At 40.0% G+C, this 11,338-nt stretch overlaps 1 protein-coding gene across 10 annotated transcripts in view; it reads right to left on the bottom strand.

Moving 5' to 3' along the window:
* S1PR2 (sphingosine-1-phosphate receptor 2) overlaps window positions 1–11,338 on the bottom strand; it is an 88,467-nt gene that overhangs the window by 11,067 nt on the left and 66,062 nt on the right. Inside the window, exon 4 of one of the 10 annotated variants that reach the window (XM_073654108.1) lies at window positions 8,318–8,415. The exons of the other annotated variants lie outside the window; for them this stretch is intronic. The gene's annotated coding sequence lies outside the window, so the exon portion shown is untranslated. The remainder of the gene's footprint in view (window positions 1–8,317; window positions 8,416–11,338) is intronic. 10 annotated transcript variants of the gene reach the window in all.

Genomic DNA, 11,338 nt, shown 5'->3' with positions numbered 1-11,338 from the left:
ATAGGGAGGATATATGTAGTAATAGGAGGATATATGGAGTAATAGGAGGAGATATAGGGAGGATATATGGAGTAATAGGAGGAGATATAGGGAGGACATATGGAGTAATAGGGGAGATATAGGGAGGATATATAGAGTAATAGGAGGAGATATAGGGTAGGATATATGGAGTAATAGGGGGAGATATAGGGAGGATATATGGAGTAATAGGAGGAGATATAGGAGGATATATGGAGTAATAGGAGGAGATACAGGAGGATATATGGAGTAATAGGAGGAGATATAGGGAGGATATATAGAGTAATAGGAGGAGATGTATGGGATATATGGAGTAATAGGAGGAGATATAGGGGGGATATATGGAGTATTAGGAGGAGATATAGGAGAATATATGGAGTAATAGGAGGAGATATAGGAGGATATATGGAGTAATAGGAGGAGATATAGGGAGGATATATGGAGTAATAGGAGAAGATATAGGATGATATATGGAGTAATAGGAGGAGATATAGGAGGATATATGGAGTAATTGGAGGAGATATAGGAGGATATATGGAGTAATAGGAGGAGATATAGGGAGGATATATGAGTAATAGGAGGAGATATAGGGAGGATATATGGAGTAATAGGAGGAGATATAGGGAGAATAATGGAGTAATAGGAGGAGATACAGGAGGATATATGGAGTAAAAGGAGGAGATATAGGGAGGATATATAGAGTAATGGGAGGAGATGTAGGGGATATATGGAGTAATAGGAGGAGATATAGTGAGGATATATCGAGTAATAGGAGGAGATATAGGGGGATATATGGAGTAATAGGAGGAGATATAGGGAGGATATATGGAATAATAGGAGGAGATATAGGGGGGATATATGGAGTAATAGGGGGAGATATAGGGAGGATATATGGAGTAATAAGAGGAGATATAAGGAGGATATATGGAGTAATAGGAGGAGATATATGGAGGATATATGGAGTAATAGGAGGAGATATAGGAGGATATATGGAGTAATAGAGTAGATATAGGGAGGATATATAGAGTAATAGGAGGAGATGTAGGGGATATATGGAGTAATAGGAGGAGATATAGGGAGGATATATGGAGTAATAGGAGGAGATATAGGGGGAGATATGGAGTAATAGGAGGATATATGGAGTAATAGGAGGAGATATAGGAGGATATATGGAGTAATAGGAGGAGATATAGGGAGGACATATGGAGTAATAGGGGGAGATATAGGGAGGATATATGGAGTAATAGGAGGAGATATAGGGGAGGATATATGGAGTAATAGGAGGAGATATATGGGGGATATATGGAGTAATAGGAGGAGATATAGGAGGATATATGGAGTAATAGGAGGAGATATAGGGAGGATATATAAGTAATAGGAGGAGATGTAGGGGATATATGGAGTAATAGGAGGAGATATAGGGAGGATATATGGAGTAATAGGAGGAGATATAGGGGGATATATGGAGTAATAGGAGGAGATATGGAGTAATAGGAGGAGATATAGGGAGGATATATGGAGTAATAGGAGGAGATATAGGGAGGATATATGGAGTAATAGGAGAAGATATAGGATGATATATGGAGTAATAGGAGGAGATATAGGAGGATATATGGAGTAATTGGAGGAGATATAGGAGGATATATGGAGTAATAGGAGGAGATATAGGGAGGATATATGGAGTAATAGGAGGAGATATAGGGAGGATATATGGAGTAATAGGAGGAGATATAGGGAGGATATATGGAGTAATAGGAGGAGATATAGGAGGATATATGGAGTAAAAGGAGGAGATATAGGAGGATATATAGAGTAATAGGAGGAGATGTAGGGGATATATGGAGTAATAGGAGGAGATATAGTGAGGATATATCGAGTAATAGGAGGAGATATAGGGGATATATGGAGTAATAGGAGGTTATATGGAGTAATAGGAGGAGATATAGGGAGGATATATGGAGTAATAGGAGGAGATATAGGGAGGATATATGGAATAATAGGAGGAGATATAGGGGGGATATATGGAGTAATAGGGGGAGATACAGGGAGGATATATGGAGTAATAAGAGGAGATATAAGGAGGATATATGGAGTAATAGGAGGAGATATAGGGAGGATATATGGAATAATAGGAGGAGATATAGGGGGGATATATGGAGTAATAGGGGGAGATACAGGGAGGATATATGGAGTAATAAGAGGAGATATAAGGAGGATATATGGAGTAATAGGAGGAGATATAGGGAGGATATATAGAGTAATAGGAGGAGATGTAGGGGATATATGGAGTAATAGGAGGAGATATAGGGAGGATATATGGAGTAATAGGAGGAGATATAGGAGGATATATGGAGTAATAGGAGAAGATATAGGGAGGATAAATAGAGTAATAGGAGGAGATGTAGGGGATATATGGAGTAATAGGAGGAGATATAGGGAGGATATATGGAGTAATAGGAGGAGATATAGGGGGAGATATGGAGTAATAGGAGGATATATGGAGTAATAGGAGGAGATATAGGGAGGATATATGGAGTAATAGGAGGAGATATAGGGAGGACATATGGAGTAATAGGGGGAGATATAGGGAGGATATATGGAGTAATAGGAGGAGATATAGGGGAGGATATATGGAGTAATAGGAGGAGATATATGGGGGATATATGGAGTAATAGGAGGAGATATAGGAGGATATATGGAGTAATAGGAGGAGATATAGGGAGGATATATAAGTAATAGGAGGAGATGTAGGGGATATATGGAGTAATAGGAGGAGATATAGGGGGATATATGGAGTAATAGGAGGAGATATGGAGTAATAGGAGGAGATATAGGGAGGATATATGGAGTAATAGGAGGAGATATAGGGAGGATATATGGAGTAATAGGAGAAGATATAGGATGATATATGGAGTAATAGGAGGAGATATAGGAGGATATATGGAGTAATTGGAGGAGATATAGGAGGATATATGGAGTAATAGGAGGAGATATAGGAGGATATATGGAGTAATAGGAGGAGATATAGGGAGGATATATGGAGTAATAGGAGGAGATATAGGGAGGATATATGGAGTAATAGGAGGAGATATAGGAGGATATATGGAGTAAAAGGAGGAGATATAGGGAGGATATATAGAGTAATAGGAGGAGATGTAGGGGATATATGGAGTAATAGGAGGAGATATAGTGAGGATATATCGAGTAATAGGAGGAGATATAGGGGGATATATGGAGTAATAGGAGGTTATATGGAGTAATAGGAGGAGATATAGGGAGGATATATGGAGTAATAGGAGGAGATATAGGGAGGATATATGGAATAATAGGAGGAGATATAGGGGGGATATATGGAGTAATAGGGGAGATACAGGGAGGATATATGGAGTAATAAGAGGAGATATAGGAGGATATATGGAGTAATAGGAGGAGATATAGGAGGATATATGGAGTAATAGGAGGAGATATAGGGAGGATATATAGAGTAATAGGAGGAGATGTAGGGGATATCTGGAGTAATAGGAGGAGATATAGGGAGGATATATGGAGTAATAGGAGGAGATATAGGGGGATATATGGAGTAATAGGAGGATATATGGAGTAATAGGAGGAGATATAGGGAGGATATATGAGTAATAGGAGGAGATATAGGGGGATATATGGAGTAATAGGAGGAGATATAGGAGGATATATGGAGTAATAGGAGGAGATATAGGGAGGATATATAAAGTAATAGGAGGAGATGTAGGGGATATATGGAGTAATAGGAGGAGATATAGGGAGGATATATGGAGTAATAGGAGGAGATATAGGGGGGATATATGGAGTAATAGGAGGAGATATAGGAGGATATATGGAGTAATAGGAGGAGATATAGGGAGGATATATAAAGTAATAGGAGGAGATGTAGGGGATATATGGAGTAATAGGAGGAGATATAGGGAGGATATATGGAGTAATAGGAGGAGATATAGGGGGATATATGGAGTAATAGGGGATATATGGAGTAATAGGAGGAGATATAGGGAGGATATATGGAGTAATAGGAGGAGATATAGGGAGGACATATGGAGTAATAGGGGGAGATATAGGGAGGATATATAGAGTAATAGGAGGAGATATAGGGTAGGATATATGGAGTAATAGGGGGAGATATAGGGAGGATATATGGAGTAATAGGAGGAGATATAGGAGGAATATGGAGTAATAGGAGGAGATATAGGAGGTATATGGAGTAATAGGAGGAGATATAGGGAGGATATATAGAGTAATAGGAGGAGATGTATGGGATATATGGAGTAATAGGAGGAGATATAGGGGGATATATGGCAGTATTAGGAGGAGATATAGGAGGATATATGGAGAAATAGGAGGAGATATAGGAGGATATATGGAGTAATAGGAGGAGATATAGGAGGATATATGGTAATAGGAGAAGATATAGGATGATATATGGAGTAATAGGAGGAGATATAGGAGGATATATGGAGTAATTGGAGGAGATATAGGAGGATATATGGAGTAATAGGAGGAGATTAGGGAGGATATATGGAGTAATAGGAGGAGATATAGGGAGGATATATGGAGTAATAGGAGGAGATATAGGGAGAATAATGGAGTAATAGGAGGAGATACAGGAGGATTATGGAGTAAAAGGAGGAGATATAGGGAGGATATATAGAGTAATAGGAGGAGATGTTGGGATATATGGAGTAATAGGAGGAGATATAGTGAGGATATATCGAGTAATAGGAGGAGATATAGGGGGATATATGGAGTAATAGGAGGTTATATGGAGTAATAGGAGGAGATATAGGAAGGATATATGGAGTAATAGGAGGAGATATAGGGAGGATATATGGCTAATCAGAGGAGATATAGGGGGGATATGGAGTCTAGGGGGAGATACAGGGAGGATATATGGAGTAATAAGAGGAGATATAAGGAGGATATATGGAGTAATAGGAGGAGATATATGAGGATATATGGAGTAATAGGAGGAGATATAGGAGGATATATGGAGTAATAGGAGAGATCTAGGGAGGATATATAGAGTATAGGAGGAGATGTAGGAGATATATGGAGTAATAGGAGGAGATATAGGGAGGATATATGGAGTAATAGGAGGAGATATAGGGGGAGATATGGAGTAATAGGAGGATATATGGAGTAATAGGAGGAGATATAGGGAGGATATATGGAGTAATAGGAGGAGATATAGGGAGGACATATGGAGTAATAGGGGGAGATATAGGGAGGATATATGGAGTAATAGGAGGAGATATAGGGAGGATATATGGAGTAATAGGAGGAGATATATGGGGATATATGGAGTAATAGGAGGAGATATAGGAGGATATATGGAGTAATAGGAGGAGATATAGGGGGATATATACAGGTAATAGGAGAGATGTAGGGGATATCTGAGTCATAGGAGGAGATATAGGAGGATATATGGGTAATAGGAGGAGATATAGGGGGATATATGGAGTAATAGGAGGAGATATGGAGTAATAGGAGGAGATATAGGGAGGATATATGGAGTAATAGGAGGAGATATAGGGAGGACATATGGAGTAATAGGGGGAGATATAGGGAGGATATATAGAGTAATAGGAGGAGATATAGGGGAGGATATATGGAGTAATAGGGGGAGATATAGGGAGGATATATGGAGTAATAGGAGGAGATATAGGAGGATATATGGAGTAATAGGAGGAGATATAGGAGGATATATGGAGTAATAGGAGGAGATATAGGGAGGATATATAGAGTAATAGGAGGAGATGTAGGGGATATATGGAGTAATAGGAGGAGATATAGGGGGGATATATGGAGTATTAGGAGGAGATATAGGAGGATATATGGAGTAATAGGAGGAGATATAGGAGGATATATGGAGTAATAGGAGGAGATATAGGAGGATATATGGAGTAATAGGAGGAGATATTGGGGGATATATGGAGTAATAGGAGGAGATATAGGGAGGATATATGGAGAAATAAGAGGAGATATAGGGGGATATATGGAGTAATAGGAGGAGATATAGGGAGGATATATGGAGTAATAGGAGGAGATATAGGGGGATATATGGAGTAATAGGAGGAGATATAGGGGAGGATATATGGAGTAATAGGGGGAGATATAGGGAAGATATATGGAGTAATAGGAGGAGATATAGGGGGGATATATGGAGTAATAGGAGGAGATATAGGAGGATATATGGAGTAATAGGAGGAGATATAGGGAGGATATATGGAGTAATAGGAGGAGATATAGGGGGATATATGGAGTAATAGGAGGAGATATAGGGAGGATATATGGAGTAATAGGAGGAGATATAGGGGGATATATGGAGTAATGGGAGGAGATATAGGGAGGATATATGGAGTAATAGGAGGAGATATAGGGAGGATATATGGAGTAATAGGAGGAGATATAGGGGGGATATATGGAGTAATAGGGGGAGATATAGGGGGATATATGGAGTAATAGGGGGAGATATAGGGAGGATATATGGAGTAATAGGAGGAGATATAGGGGGGATATATGGAGTAATAGGAGGAGATATAGGGAGGATATATGGAGTAATAGGGGGAGATATAGGGGGATATATGGAGTAATAGGGGGAGATATAGAGAGGATATATGGAGTAATAGGAGGAGATATAGGGAGGATATATGGAGTAATAGGAGGAGATATAGGGGGATATATGGAGTAATAGGAGGAGATATGGAGTAATAGGAGGAGATATAGGGAGGATATATGGAGTAATAGGAGGAGATATAGGGAGGACATATGGAGTAATAGGGGGAGATATAGGGAGGATATATAGAGTAATAGGAGGAGATATAGGGGAGGATATATGGAGTAATAGGGGGAGATATAGGGAGGATATATGGAGTAATAGGAGGAGATATAGGAGGATATATGGAGTAATAGGAGGAGATATAGGAGGATATATGGAGTAATAGGAGGAGATATAGGGAGGATATATAGAGTAATAGGAGGAGATGTAGGGGATATATGGAGTAATAGGAGGAGATATAGGGGGGATATATGGAGTATTAGGAGGAGATATAGGAGGATATATGGAGTAATAGGAGGAGATATAGGAGGATATATGGAGTAATAGGAGGAGATATAGGAGGATATATGGAGTAATAGGAGGAGATATAGGGGGATATATGGAGTAATAGGAGGAGATATAGGGAGGATATATGGAGAAATAAGAGGAGATATAGGGGGATATATGGAGTAATAGGAGGAGATATAGGGAGGATATATGGAGTAATAGGAGGAGATATAGGGGGATATATGGAGTAATAGGAGGAGATATAGGGGAGGATATATGGAGTAATAGGGGGAGATATAGGGAAGATATATGGAGTAATAGGAGGAGATATAGGGGGGATATATGGAGTAATAGGAGGAGATATAGGAGGATATATGGAGTAATAGGAGGAGATATAGGGAGGATATATGGAGTAATAGGAGGAGATATAGGGGGATATATGGAGTAATAGGAGGAGATATAGGGAGGATATATGGAGTAATAGGAGGAGATATAGGGGGATATATGGAGTAATGGGAGGAGATATAGGGAGGATATATGGAGTAATAGGAGGAGATATAGGGAGGATATATGGAGTAATAGGAGGAGATATAGGGGGGATATATGGAGTAATAGGGGGAGATATAGGGGGATATATGGAGTAATAGGGGGAGATATAGGGAGGATATATGGAGTAATAGGAGGAGATATAGGGGGGATATATGGAGTAATAGGAGGAGATATAGGGAGGATATATGGAGTAATAGGGGGAGATATAGGGGGATATATGGAGTAATAGGGGGAGATATAGAGAGGATATATGGAGTAATAGGAGGAGATATAGGAGGATATATGGAGTAATTGGAGGAGATATAGGAGGATATATGGAGTAATAGGAGGAAATATAGGGAGGATATATGGAGTAATAGGGGGAGATATAGGGAGGATATATGGAGTAATAGAGGGAGATATAGGAGGATATATGGAGTAATAGGAGGAGATATAGGGAGGATATTTGGAGTAATAGGAGGAGATATAAGGAGGATATATGGAGTAATAGTAGGAGATATAGGGAGGATATATGGAGTAATAGGAGATATATGGAGTTATAGGAGGAGATATAGGGGGATATATGGAGTAATAGGAGGAGATATATATACAAATGAGGTAAGAATATAGCAGACACACAGTAGTATTACACTCTATTATCCTGTATCTCGTTATTATATGGATTAGGGGACATACCTGGCAGCTGACAGTCTCCACCAAGGTGTGATATGAAACTCTCTAGTGTTGGTGACTGTCTCTTGTGTGTAGGTGTATGAGCTGACAGCCCCCGCTACCTGAGTAAAGTGGAAATAGACGCTACATCATCATAACTTCAGACATTCGGGGACTTCCTATAGCAGTATTATCAAGGATATCGCACTTCTCCTTTATGAGACAGATGCACTAGTACGGTACTTACTACTGTGACATTAGGACGGCACATGTACGTGCCCTGAGGGAGATATGACAAGATCTGTATTAGGTTTGAGCACCACGTTGGGGTTTCTGTCGGAAACTCTGAAAAACTATATTTCGATGAGAACTCAGACAGTGCCCTAAATGAAGCCATTCACTTGAATGGAGCTGATGGAGTCACTGTGATCACTGTCTGGCCTCCATCCTGGCAGTATTTGTCTTTTTCAGGCATGCACAAAAACGTGGTTAACCATATCTCTTGTCTCTGAGGGCTTTTAGCTTTTTTTCTCCTGTGGTTTTCTAGTTGGTTAGATCGGTTTCCCATCATTAGTTCTTCTTTCTCTGTTGGTCTCTTAATGGGGATATTTATTTTATAAATATCTCAAGGTTTTCCTCATTGTCATTTTTTAACCATAGACTTCTACCTCTGATTTCATCGGGAAACCACCATTAATTGACCACCAAAGAACCTGACACAAAACCAAAGAAGTCCGCCCCAACAAATCGGGAGAGAGTCTTACAAGTTAGATGGTTGTCCAACATCGGTAAGTTTGGAAGACTTTAATCTGGGTATATGTAGGGGGCTTAAAACTGGTTGTAACTTAGGGTAAACATAAGATTCCAGATACTTTTTGGCAGTGATGTCAGATTTGTACTGTGTGCTTTGAGCCAATCGGATGTCTTCTCCCGCAGCTTACACACACACTTAGGAGGAAAGAGAAGCTGCAGCTTCATCCCCCTCCTCCCTGCATTACATTACCAGTAGAGATGATTAAACCTGTTAAAAGTCAAATTTGCCAACAAATTTTTCCCAAAACCCATTCTTTCCCCTTCTTATCTACCCGATTAACCACCATCTATTTCTAGCATCAGCTCACTTCAAAATGACGAAGGCTGCCTTTCTATTAATCGCATTAAAATTAATTACATACACCCCTAGGAGACCTGAGAGTGATACATAACTACCTACATGTCGTGGAACCATGAGGATTTTAGGACATTCGATCTGCATCAAATTAATTCGATCATCTCTAATTACCAGTATTGCCATGGAATGATTTTCGAGGGCTGAGGATGGTTAAACCGCTGGTCTCTCTTATCTACAAGTCATCTCCAATTTTGGATCTTGTCACGCATTTTTGGCTAGGAGACACAGATCATTGGAAGCGTTGGATAAGTTCTCCAATTGGTCAGATGCCTCATGCTATGGCTCTGATGTAACGTGGTTGCCTGTCGCTAACCTTTTGGAAGCTTGAATCTTCGATTTGATCGGTTAAGCAGGACCATTAGTCATGGGAAGCTGATTTATAAAGAAAACTACTGTGGAAATCTCAAGATCATCTTATTTTTTTCTACTCGCCAAGCTTTATCTTTAGTATTTGCTTTAAAAAAAAAACTTTTAGAAGGTAAATGGGTTCATCTTAGTTATCACTTGCAGAATATGCCAAAAAGTTCACATTTTTATATGCAATGACTAAAGACTCTGTCTGAAATGCATTTGCTTGTCACATTGGTGATGGAAGCTGTGATTTTTAGCTACTAATAAAAAATTATTTTTATTAGAAGACCTTGATGCTGGATTTCTACTTCAATACGGCACTACATCTTGTAGCACTGTAAAGAGATGGACATACTGCCCATGTTTCCCCTTGAAGAACATGCGTATTATTGTATTGTATAATGTGAACTGCAACGTGCATTAATAGTGTTGTTATTGTGTTCTGCCCCACAGTAGGGAGAGTTAGAGTTGATGGTTGGGACTAGCCCAGAGTGGGAAGGATTAAGGTGAAGGGACAGAGAGAGTTACTGTCAGGACGTCACATAGGACCTAGTGTGCGTCAGATGCAGACCTAAGGTCTGGCAGTAAGCAGCGCCACAAGATGTGGGTGTTCCAAAGGGAGAGGAGACCGAGAAGGTGGTTAGCGTGAACCAGAGAAAAGGTAAACTTACAGGAGGACAGAGTGATCAATTGGAGATGGGTCCTGGGAGAGGACGCCGCGCAGTACGACCCCGAGTTTATAACTCAGAGAGGTAACTGTCCAAGACGGGATAGAGAATGTGAGACAAAAAGAGTTTCCTGGGAGGAAGTTCCAAGGTGTTAGTAGCAGAGAAGCTAAGTACCAGCCACATTGGCAACATAGTTCCCTTGAGGGGAAAGAAGATGTGGTTGAGAATAGGACTCTCACTTACTGGACTGTAGTACTGAGCTGGGCTATGGTGAAGGAAGGTGAATCGGTGAAGATAGAGAACAAACACATGACAAGGTAGGAATTGAGACTGTGTGTGAAAAATGCTCCGTATTGTGAAGGAAGTGTTCATAAAGTTGTGTACCTGCTACCTACTGTACATAATTCCCACAAAGTTATTGTTAAGTAAAAAGTTTATTTTTGACTGGTGGTCTCCCTTATTGAAGCCCTCAAGATCTGGTCCTGGCCAACCAAAGTGATCGTTAACAAGGGCGTAGCTCCCCCATAGCACAAGTCGACGCACCCAGCCAGGACCCCAACCTTCATGTAACGTGTCGGGCGTAAGAGATGAGTGCCTCGCCCACAGCTACCGCCCTGCGCCACATTACAGCACAAGTCTCCTTGCATCTGGTCTTCTGGTGGGTGTCCTAAGTTTCCTGCATATTGCTAATTTGTAAAATATTATCCCAATCTATAAAGTTGATTTGAAAGCTTCAAATAAAATATATTTTTTGCAATCCTTAATCATCTGAGATCCCACGAGAGCGTCACTATATTTGGGGCAGAGTGGAAGCATTTGCAGAGGAGTCATGGAGCCTTAGTGGGGTGAAAAGTT

This window comes from Phyllobates terribilis, unplaced genomic scaffold (assembly GCF_046119375.1).
Source record: "Phyllobates terribilis strain yellow unplaced genomic scaffold, ASM4611937v1 Scaffold_11__3_contigs__length_659146591, whole genome shotgun sequence".
Lineage (NCBI taxonomy): Eukaryota > Metazoa > Chordata > Amphibia > Anura > Dendrobatidae > Phyllobates > Phyllobates terribilis.
This window is presented reverse-complemented; position numbering and strand designations above follow the sequence as displayed.